This window comes from Akebia trifoliata, chromosome 11 (assembly GCF_017979445.1).
Source record: "Akebia trifoliata isolate Shusen 1 chromosome 11, ASM1797944v1, whole genome shotgun sequence".
In the NCBI taxonomy this organism is placed as follows: domain Eukaryota; kingdom Viridiplantae; phylum Streptophyta; class Magnoliopsida; order Ranunculales; family Lardizabalaceae; genus Akebia; species Akebia trifoliata.
Genome location: NC_141385.1, coordinates 42163668 through 42173127, shown reverse-complemented (window position 1 = coordinate 42173127; position 9460 = coordinate 42163668). Strand labels below are relative to the sequence as shown.

Below are 9460 nucleotides of genomic sequence, written 5' to 3'. Positions count from 1 at the left end.
AATAGTCTTTCACTAGGGAAGGTTTAAAGTCACAAGCTACCTATTTCGATGCAATTATTTTTCAATCGTACTCTCTCAAGTGTCTACATTTTCATTTGCATTTCTTTTCAGTTAATTTTCATTCATGTGGAGATTGTTGGAATAATGAATGATAAATTAGAGTTTGAGTTTGTCTCAAAATATCGAATTTGGGTTCATACCAATAGTTACATGGGTAGTTACAAAATTTGTTCAAAATAGTCATGTAGACAGAAAATTGTTAAGAGTTGCAATACATTTTCCAAGAGTTATATATCTCTTAAAAAATATGTATTAAATGTACCTTTTCCAAGAGTTATGTACATCTTTCAAAGAGGTATATTAAATGTTAGTTTCGGTTTCATTCATTTTTTTTTGTCTATTTTTTCGTATACATCACTGAAAGTGTTTTTGAATTTTATTTGAATTCAGATTCTATTAGGTATTGTTTACTTTTTTTTTTTTTTTCAATAGAGTAAGTATACTGTAATATTTAATAAGAATAACAAAAGACAAGGGAATAGTAGGCTTTTTTGGGTTGGTCTTAGAGCATCTCCAACAATCCTAGCTAAAGTAAAGACCATTATATAGCTTCTATTGGAATCACAACTTCTACTTATCTACACCCAAATAAAAAAAAAAGGGAGTGGTGGAGAATAAATAACGGTTTAGGATGCCAATACACTACGTGAAAATTGAAAAATTCGACAAAAAAAATTGTCGGGCTAAGGCCCATGAATTTTGATGGTTTAGGACCGTTGAAATTCTAGATAGTCCCAAATTTGACGGCTTAGAGCTGTCGAATTTCTCCCATCCTTCATTAATTTGATAGTTTCGATCCGTTGAAAAATAAAATTTGACAATGAAAAATTCGATTCCAATTCGACCCCTTTGTCCGTGGCCGTCAAATTTGGGCTTTTTTCACATTGTGATAAAAACTTTCTTTTCAAGAGGGGTGAGTGCAGGCTCTCGACTAGCCAAGCCAAGGTGCGGAGTTGAGCTCCCACGACTCAACAATCTCACCTTCTCTTTAAACATAACACACACACACACACACACACACACACACACACACACACACACACACACACGCACACACAAACTCATATGTGTATAGTGTAATGATTTTGGAACTCAACCTAATAGGGTGACTCAAAAACTCAACTAACGTATACCCAGCAAGAACCATAGTTGTTTTTTCCCGAGATGCACAACTGCACATCCCCATAAAACATAAGGACTGTTTTCTTGGGGCACTTTGCAATGGTGATATTCACCACCTCTCATGATCAAAAGTTCCAAAATTGGGATGCTCAAGAGGAATTTTCTATTTGAATTTCCCTCCAGAAGTATAATGGTTACCGGTTTCAATATCTTGAGCATACCCTGTTTTACAAAGGTTAAAAACCTCTATGACTGTCCTAGAACTCTTGTTATTCCAATAGAAAATGCCACGAACAAGAAAGAGAAAATCTAGACGAAATATTTAAAGATGAAGAATAAATTATGTAACAACTGACAAAAACAGACAATATCCTGATATAATGCTGGCACACCTTTCCAAAAAAAATTATGAATTTATTTAAATATTTTATTTTCAGCTCACACTAATAAGTTGTTCATATATCTTTAATGTATATCTGCTTATCTAAATATATGATAGATTGTACACCTAAAATGAAATAGTGTTTTAACAAGTCTGTCTCTCTCTCACTTCATCATCTTCAGTCTTAACCCAAAAATTTGAGGAATGGAGCAACCTAAGGGTAGGGCTTAAAATGGGTCGAACCTGGTCCAGATCTGAGTATTTCCATATTCAAATCCATTTTTATCTGGACCTAAATCCATATCTGAATCTGACTCGAATCCTACTAGATAAAATCATGTCTGAATCATTATGTTGTCACTTAAACCGGATCCGAGCCAAGCCGACCCGCATTGCTCGATTTGGGTTGGGTCATGTTTAGTAATTCGGGACTGTTTAGTATTTTCTATTTATTTTACAAGAATTCATGTTGTATTAAAGTAATAGAAAAAGATATTTTGAAAATTTTAAAAATATAATTTTCTAAGCAATATCTCATTGGGATCTAGGTGGATATAGGGATGGATCTGTATCCAAGCCAGATCCGACTTGGATCAAGGTACATCAAACCATATTTGACCCATTTTTTTGATTCAGGATCAAAACCCGCTAATTTGGGAAAAAATCCAATCCATTGTATGCCCCAGCCCAACATGAGGATAAGATATGTGAACATATTTACTGGAAATGGTTTCATCATATTTGCAGGGGAGATGATGGCAATATTTTTTGTTGGAATGCATTTACTAATGTAACAACCTTTCTCACAAGTTAATGGTTTTATCACTTCCTGAATTGATTTATGAGCTTAAATCAACAGTGACACAGCTTGTATTCATTTCTTGGTGCTGGCAACAGAGTTAAATTTGGATCAAATGCAATATATTAACTCTTTTCATAGTTAGAATTGGTAATTACTTCATGTACTGATTTGCGAATTTAAACAGTGGTAAGACCTTTTTGTCTTTTTGTTTTTGTCTGTCAAATTGGTCGTTCTTCTTTGTGTTTTTTCGTTCTCCCACAATTATTATTTTGAGAAATTATGTCCAAGTCCGTAAATTTATGCATTTTCTTTATTCAGGATCGTTTAGTCTTTGCAACACCCAATGCATTTTTTTCCCCTCTTCAGGTCAACAGGTTGAGGATTGAGAGAGCCATCAACCATGTGTTACACGAATTGGCTAAGCTCAAATCTATCTAGTAAAATCACCCAAACAGAGTTATAGCTCCCCATGGTAAGCTGTTTCTTTCATCATTTCAGTTTTTGACAAGAGTTTTTTCTCTAGCACTTGAATTTTGATTATGGGAAATAATTTTATTTACATTGGTTTCTATTCCTAATCAATGAGGGTCACAATATTTTGGCTACTAGAGAATGTTGTTAAACTATTTTAGTAAATAAAGTAATGTAGGATCTCTATGGTACATTTGGCAAGCATATTGAGGGTGGTCCCGAACTGTTCTGGTCATGTTCTTGTGCAAAAATTAGCCCGATCATCTCAACCCTGGGTAGGTTTTTTTTTTTTTTTTTTGGGGGGGGGTGGGTTATAGGGGAGGTTTTCAGTAGGATGAACCTGATTGTTGCATAATTAATAGGCCCTTTGGTAGACTCTCTCTCTCATATATATATATAGGGGGCAGATCATGGTACATATGTAAAAACAATGGTTTTTCAAAATATGAGTTAGAGGTTTTGGATTGAGCTGATTTTTTGTGAGGATGATCTCTATGATGAGAAAATCATTCTCACAAAAAATCAGCTCAATCTGAAACTTCTGAGTCCATCAAAAGTGGTTTACAAATTATTGGTAAAAAATCGACCGTCCACATTCTAAATCACTTTTGATGGGGTTAGAAGTTTCAGATTGGACTGATTTTTTTTTAGGATGAGGATGATCTTCTCATCATAGAGATCATCTTAAAAAAATCGGCTTAATCCAAAACTTCTAACCTATATTTTGTAAATTTATTATTATTACATTGTTTTTACACGTCCTATGATCCATCTCCATATATATATATATATGAGATCTGAAGTTCAATCATGGTATCAACAACAACCATCAATATATATTTATATATATGGGTCCCGTTCAGCACCCTAAGCTTTACCACACACTTTAACAAACGTGTTTTGTCTTACATGGTGAGGAGATCATCCTCACCAAAAATCAGCCCATTCCAAAACTTCTAACCCTATCAAAAATGGTTTACAAAAAATGGACGGTCCACGATTTTTCAACGTGTAAACATGGGGCTAAACATTTCGGAATGGGCTGATTTTTGGGAGGATGATCTTCTAATCATAGAGATCATCCTCACCAAAAATCAGCCCATTCCAAAACTTCTAACCCATGTAGGACAAAAAACGTTTGTTAAAGTGTGTGGTAAAACTTAGGGTGCTGAACATTTCCCTATATATATATATAGGGAAATGTTCAGCACCCTAAGTTTTACCACACACTTTAACAAACGTTTTTTGTCCTACATGGGTTAGAAGTTTTGGAATGGGTTGATTTTTGGTGAGGATGATCTCTATGATTAGAAGATCATCCTCCCCAAAAATCAGCCCATTCCGAAATGTTTAGCCCCATGTTTACACGTTGAAAAATCGTGGACCGTCCATTTTTTGTAAACCATTTTTGATGGGGTTAGAAGTTTTGGAATGAGCTGATTTTTGGTGAAGATGATCTCCTCACCATAGAGATCATCCTCACCAAAAATCAGCTCATTCCAAAACTTCTAACCCATGTAAGACAAAACATGTTTGTTAAAGTGTGTGGTAAAGCTTAGGGTGCTGAACGGGACCCATATATATATATATAACACAACTGAGTTGGAACAGTTGTATGTGACACAAACGTCCAATCATTTACAGTTTTGTGGGTTAGACCTCACATCAAGCTATAGTGTCATGAGACCAACTTTATTTTCTTTATTCTTTACCTAATATATTTTCTTTTCTATCCCTTTAATCCATTTTATTATTTTTCATCTTTTACTCTTTTAATCTCAATTTTTTAATAATTCCTCTTAAATTCTATTTTTTTTCACTTTTACCCCCTTAACGTGAAAGAAGATGCCCTTCTAATTTTACTATATTTTCACTTTTGCCCCTTTAATTCACTTTATTGTTTTTTATCTCTTACTCCTTTAATCTCAATTTTTTTTTAATAATAACTTTCCATCAAATTATAGTTTCTTGGGACCCACTTTATTTTATTTGTTCTTCACCTTCTCTAATTATATTATATTTCATTTTTTACCCACTTTATTGGTTTTCATTTTTTACACTTTTAATCTCAATTTTTTTTTATAATAATAATACCTCTTTAACTTTATTTTTTTTCACTTTTACCCCCTTAACCCGAGAGATGATGGTTGTGCCATAGGCATGGGTGAACTCTAGTATATATATATGGTCAGGATCTCTTGACTCCTAAGAATGACTCATGAAAAACACACATGATCCCAACCTTTTAAATGCAAAATCCAATGGATAAGATTTATCCTTGGGATAAGTATCTTTGAGATTTGTATTATCAAAATACTCATAAATCTCAACCATTGGATTTTGCATTTAAAAGGTTGGGATTACGTTTTTTTCATGAGTCATTCTTGGAAGTCAATAGATCCCAATCCTATATATATATATATATATATATATCCCGTTCGGGCATCAACTATTTGGCTAACACATTTTTTTCCTACATGGTTTAGTTTCAGAATGAGATCTTCACCAAAAATCAGTCCATTCTGAAACTTCTAAACCATCTAGGAAAAAATGTGTTGGCCAATTGAGGAGATCATCTTCACAAAAAGTTAGCCCATTCTAAAACTTCTAACCTCATGTTTACGAGTTGAAAAATCGTGAACCATCCATTTTTCATAAATCACTTTTGATGGGGTTAGAAGTTTCAGAATAGGCTGATTCTTGGTGATGATGATATCCTCGTCACGCAAATCATCTTCACCAGAAATCAGCCCATTCCAAAACTTCTAACCCATGTAGGACAAATAGTTGGCACCCAATATATATACATATATATATATATAAAAGGCTGATTTTTGGCCATGGTAATGTTGATCAATTGGTTAAATCAAATCGATTGTGAACTTGTGTTTAGTGGTAACCCTGGAATCTTAATTTTTTTTTTTTTTTTCGTATGAAGTATCTCTGATTAACTGCATTTATTATTATTCACTTTATTAACAAAATTATTTACAAAAATTTCTGTTGATGCTGGACCATCAGTTGCAAGAAAAAGGACTGATCTATGGGGCATTGATGGGGTTCTGATCTGTAGTGGTTTTTTGGTGGGTATTTTGGTTTATATTTACTTTTAATTGGCTAAACTGGGGGTTGTAATTTTGTTCTGCATATACATCATCCATTTCGTAACTTCTTGAGATACTTTGGCTGTACTTAAAATCTTCAATTACTTTCACCATGAAAGCAATTATTAGAAAGCCACCTTTCCTTTGCAGTTCAAATTTCATTTTATACCAATTGTAGTCTTTATTACATTGTTAACATGAGGTTAGAAGTTTTTGGATGGGCTGATTTTTGTGAGGATGATCTAATCACCTTAGAGATCATTCTCATAAAAAGTCAGTCCATTCCGAGCGTCTTACCCATGTAAGACAAAACACTTTGACTATAATTTTGACTTTTGAACACTACCCCTTATATATATAGGGTATGGATCAAGGGACATGTGAAAAAACATATGTAAAAATAATGTAACATTAATAAATTTTCAAAATATGGGTTAGAAGTTTTGGATTGAGCTGATTTTTTGGTAGGATGATCTTTATGATGGGAAGATCATTCGAAAAAAAAAAAAAAATTAGTCCAATATGAAACTTCTAACCCCATTAAAAGTGATTTAGAATGTAGATGGTTGATTTTTTGTTAATAATTTATAAATCACTTTTGATGGATTTAGAAGTTTCAGATTGAGCTGATTTTTTGTGAGGATGATCTTCTCATCATAGTGACCATCCTCGCAAAAAATCAACTCAATCCAAAACCTCTAACCCATATTTTGAAAAACCATTGTTTTTACATATGTCCCTTGAATCGCCCCCAAATATATATATATATATATATATATATATATATATATATATATATATATATATATATATATATATGGGAGGGGTTTAGCAGCCCTAAAGTTTGCCAAATATTTTTCAAAACATTGGTTAGAAGTTTTGGAATGAACTGATTTTTTGTGAGGATGTCTCTATGATGAGATCATCCTCACCGAAAATCAGCCTATTTCAAAACTTCTAATCCCATCAAAAGTGATTTACAAAAATTGGATGGTCCACGATTCTTCAATTTGTAAATTAGGGTTAGAAATTTCAAAATGAGTTGATTTTTGGAAAGGATGATCTCTTCACCGTAGAGATCATACTCACAAAAAATCAGTTCGTTCCAAAGTTTCTAACCCATGTTTAGAAAAATGTTTGGCAAACTTTAGGGGCATTGAACCGCTCCCCATATATATATATATGGGGAGCGGTTCGGCAGCCTAAAGTTTTCCAAGTTTGGTGCCAAACATTTTAGAGGTTAAAATTATCTAGAACACTTATGAAACCAGGAATTGTTCAGTGCTAAAATGAACACAACCGTGAAAATTAATTATATCCAAAAAAGAATTGTGTGAATTCTATTGTCTAGGTTTACACCAAAGGCTGAACAGTTCAAGACATTATGTTCACTAATTAGCCAATAAATCCAATAGTCTTTAATTAGGGAAGATTTAAAGTCACAAACTACCTATTTTGATGCAATTATTTTTCAATCGTACTCTCTCAAGTGTCTACATTTTCATTTGCATTTTTTTTTTTTCAGTTAATTTTCATTCATGTGGAGATTGTTGGAATAATGAATGATAAATTAGAGTTTGAGTTTGTCTCAAAATATAGACTTGGGTTCGTGCCAATAGTTACATGGGTAGTTACAAAATCTATTCAAAATAGTCATGTAGACAGAAAATAGTTAAGAGTTGCAATACATTTTCCAAGAGTTATATATCTCTTAAAAAATATGTATTAAATGTACCTTTTACAAGAGTTATGTGCATCTTCAAAGTGGTATATTAAATGTTAATAGGTGTAGTACCCTTTCCAACTGTCATATCCCTCCATGAATAGATGTTTAATTGCCATATTTATTATATTTATAGTCAATCATTCATTGCATTTTTATAGAATTTTTCTTGATTATTCCTCATATTAGTTTCATAAAAAAAAAGAGTGCAAATCCTAGTTGTTTCCTTGTTCTTGTGGTTTGAAGTGCTACTATTACAAGAAAGAGATCGTTATATCTTGGTAGACAGTCGCCAAAGATCGTGAGCACCAGTGTGGGGCAGATATTGTCTTAAGGACATAGAATCAAATTTTAGTTTCGGTTTCATTCATTTTTTTTTTTTTTTGTCTATTTTTTCGTATACAGCACTGAAAGTGTTTTTGATTTTTATTTTAATTCAGGTTCTAGTAGGTACTGTTTACTTTTTTTTTTTTTCAATAGAAAAAGTATACTGTACTATTTAATAAGAATAACAAAAGACAAGGGAATAATAGGCATTTTTGGGTTGGTTTTAGAGCATCTCCAACAATCCTTGTTAAAGTAAAGACCATTATAGAGCTTCTATTGGGATCACAACTTCTACTTATCTACACCCAAATAAAAAAATGGAGTGGTGGAGAACAAATAACGGTTTAGGATGCCAATACACTACGTGAAAATTGAAAATTTTGACAAAAAAAATTGTCAGGCTAAGGCCCATGAATTTTCAAAACTGAATTTTGATGATCTAGGACCGTTGAAATTCTAGATAATCCCAAATTTGACGGCTTAGAGCTGTCGAATTTCTCCCATCCTTCATTAATTTGATAGTTTTGGCTCGTTGAAAAAAAAAATTTGACAATGAAAAATTCGATTCCAATTCGACCCCTTTGTCCGTGGCCGTCAAATTTGGGCTTTTTTCACATTGTGATAAAAACTTTCTTTTCAAGAGGGGTGAGTGCAGGTTCTCGACTAGCCAAAGCCAAGGTGCGGAGCTGAGCTCCCACGACTCAACAATCTCACCTTCTCTTTAAACATAACACACACACACACACACACACACACAAACTCATATGTGTATTGTGTAATGATTTTGTAACTCAACCTAATAAGGTGACTCAAAAACTCAACTGATGTATACCCAGCAAAAACCATAGTTTTTTTTCCCGGGATGCACAACTGCACATCCCCATAAAACATAAGGACTGTTTTCTTCAAGGGGCACTTTGCAATGGTGATATTCACCACCTCTCATGATCAAAATTTCCAAAATTGGGATGCTTAAGAGGAATTTTCTATTTGAATTTCCCTCCAGAAGTATAATGGTTACCGGTTTCAATATCTTGAGCATACCCTGTTTTACAAAGGTTAAAAGCCTCTATGACTGTCCTAGAACTCTTGTTATTCCAATAGAAAATGCCACGAACAAGAAAGAGAAAATCTAGACGAAATATTTAAAGATGAAGAATAAATTGAGTGATCCCATGTTTTAATCCAACCAAAAATAAAATACAAGGAGTTATGTTGGAAAAGAATTAGAGAAAATATCATTTTGCATTAGCGAACTGAACAGTTGTAGGAAACGTAAGTGTCATATTCATAGAAATGGAGTGGCATAAATCTCAAAATTATTACTTCACTAACAATGGAAAATTCTTATATTAGACCAAAATGAATATAATCTTTATTAGGAAGATGATATCTATCTTCTTCAGTAGGATTAAATTGCTAAACTACAATAATATAATAAAAGCAAAACAGGATATTGCATAATAAAA

General features: G+C 33.0%; 1 long non-coding RNA gene across 1 annotated transcript; it reads left to right on the top strand.

Moving 5' to 3' along the window:
• The first annotated feature begins 1529 nt into the window (after window positions 1–1529).
• LOC147391780 (uncharacterized) lies at window positions 1530–6097 on the top strand. The gene is made up of 2 exons (XR_015182517.1): window positions 1530–2838; window positions 5859–6097. It is a non-coding gene; the product is annotated as an uncharacterized LOC147391780 (long non-coding RNA).
• Window positions 6098–9460: the final 3363 nt, after the last annotated feature.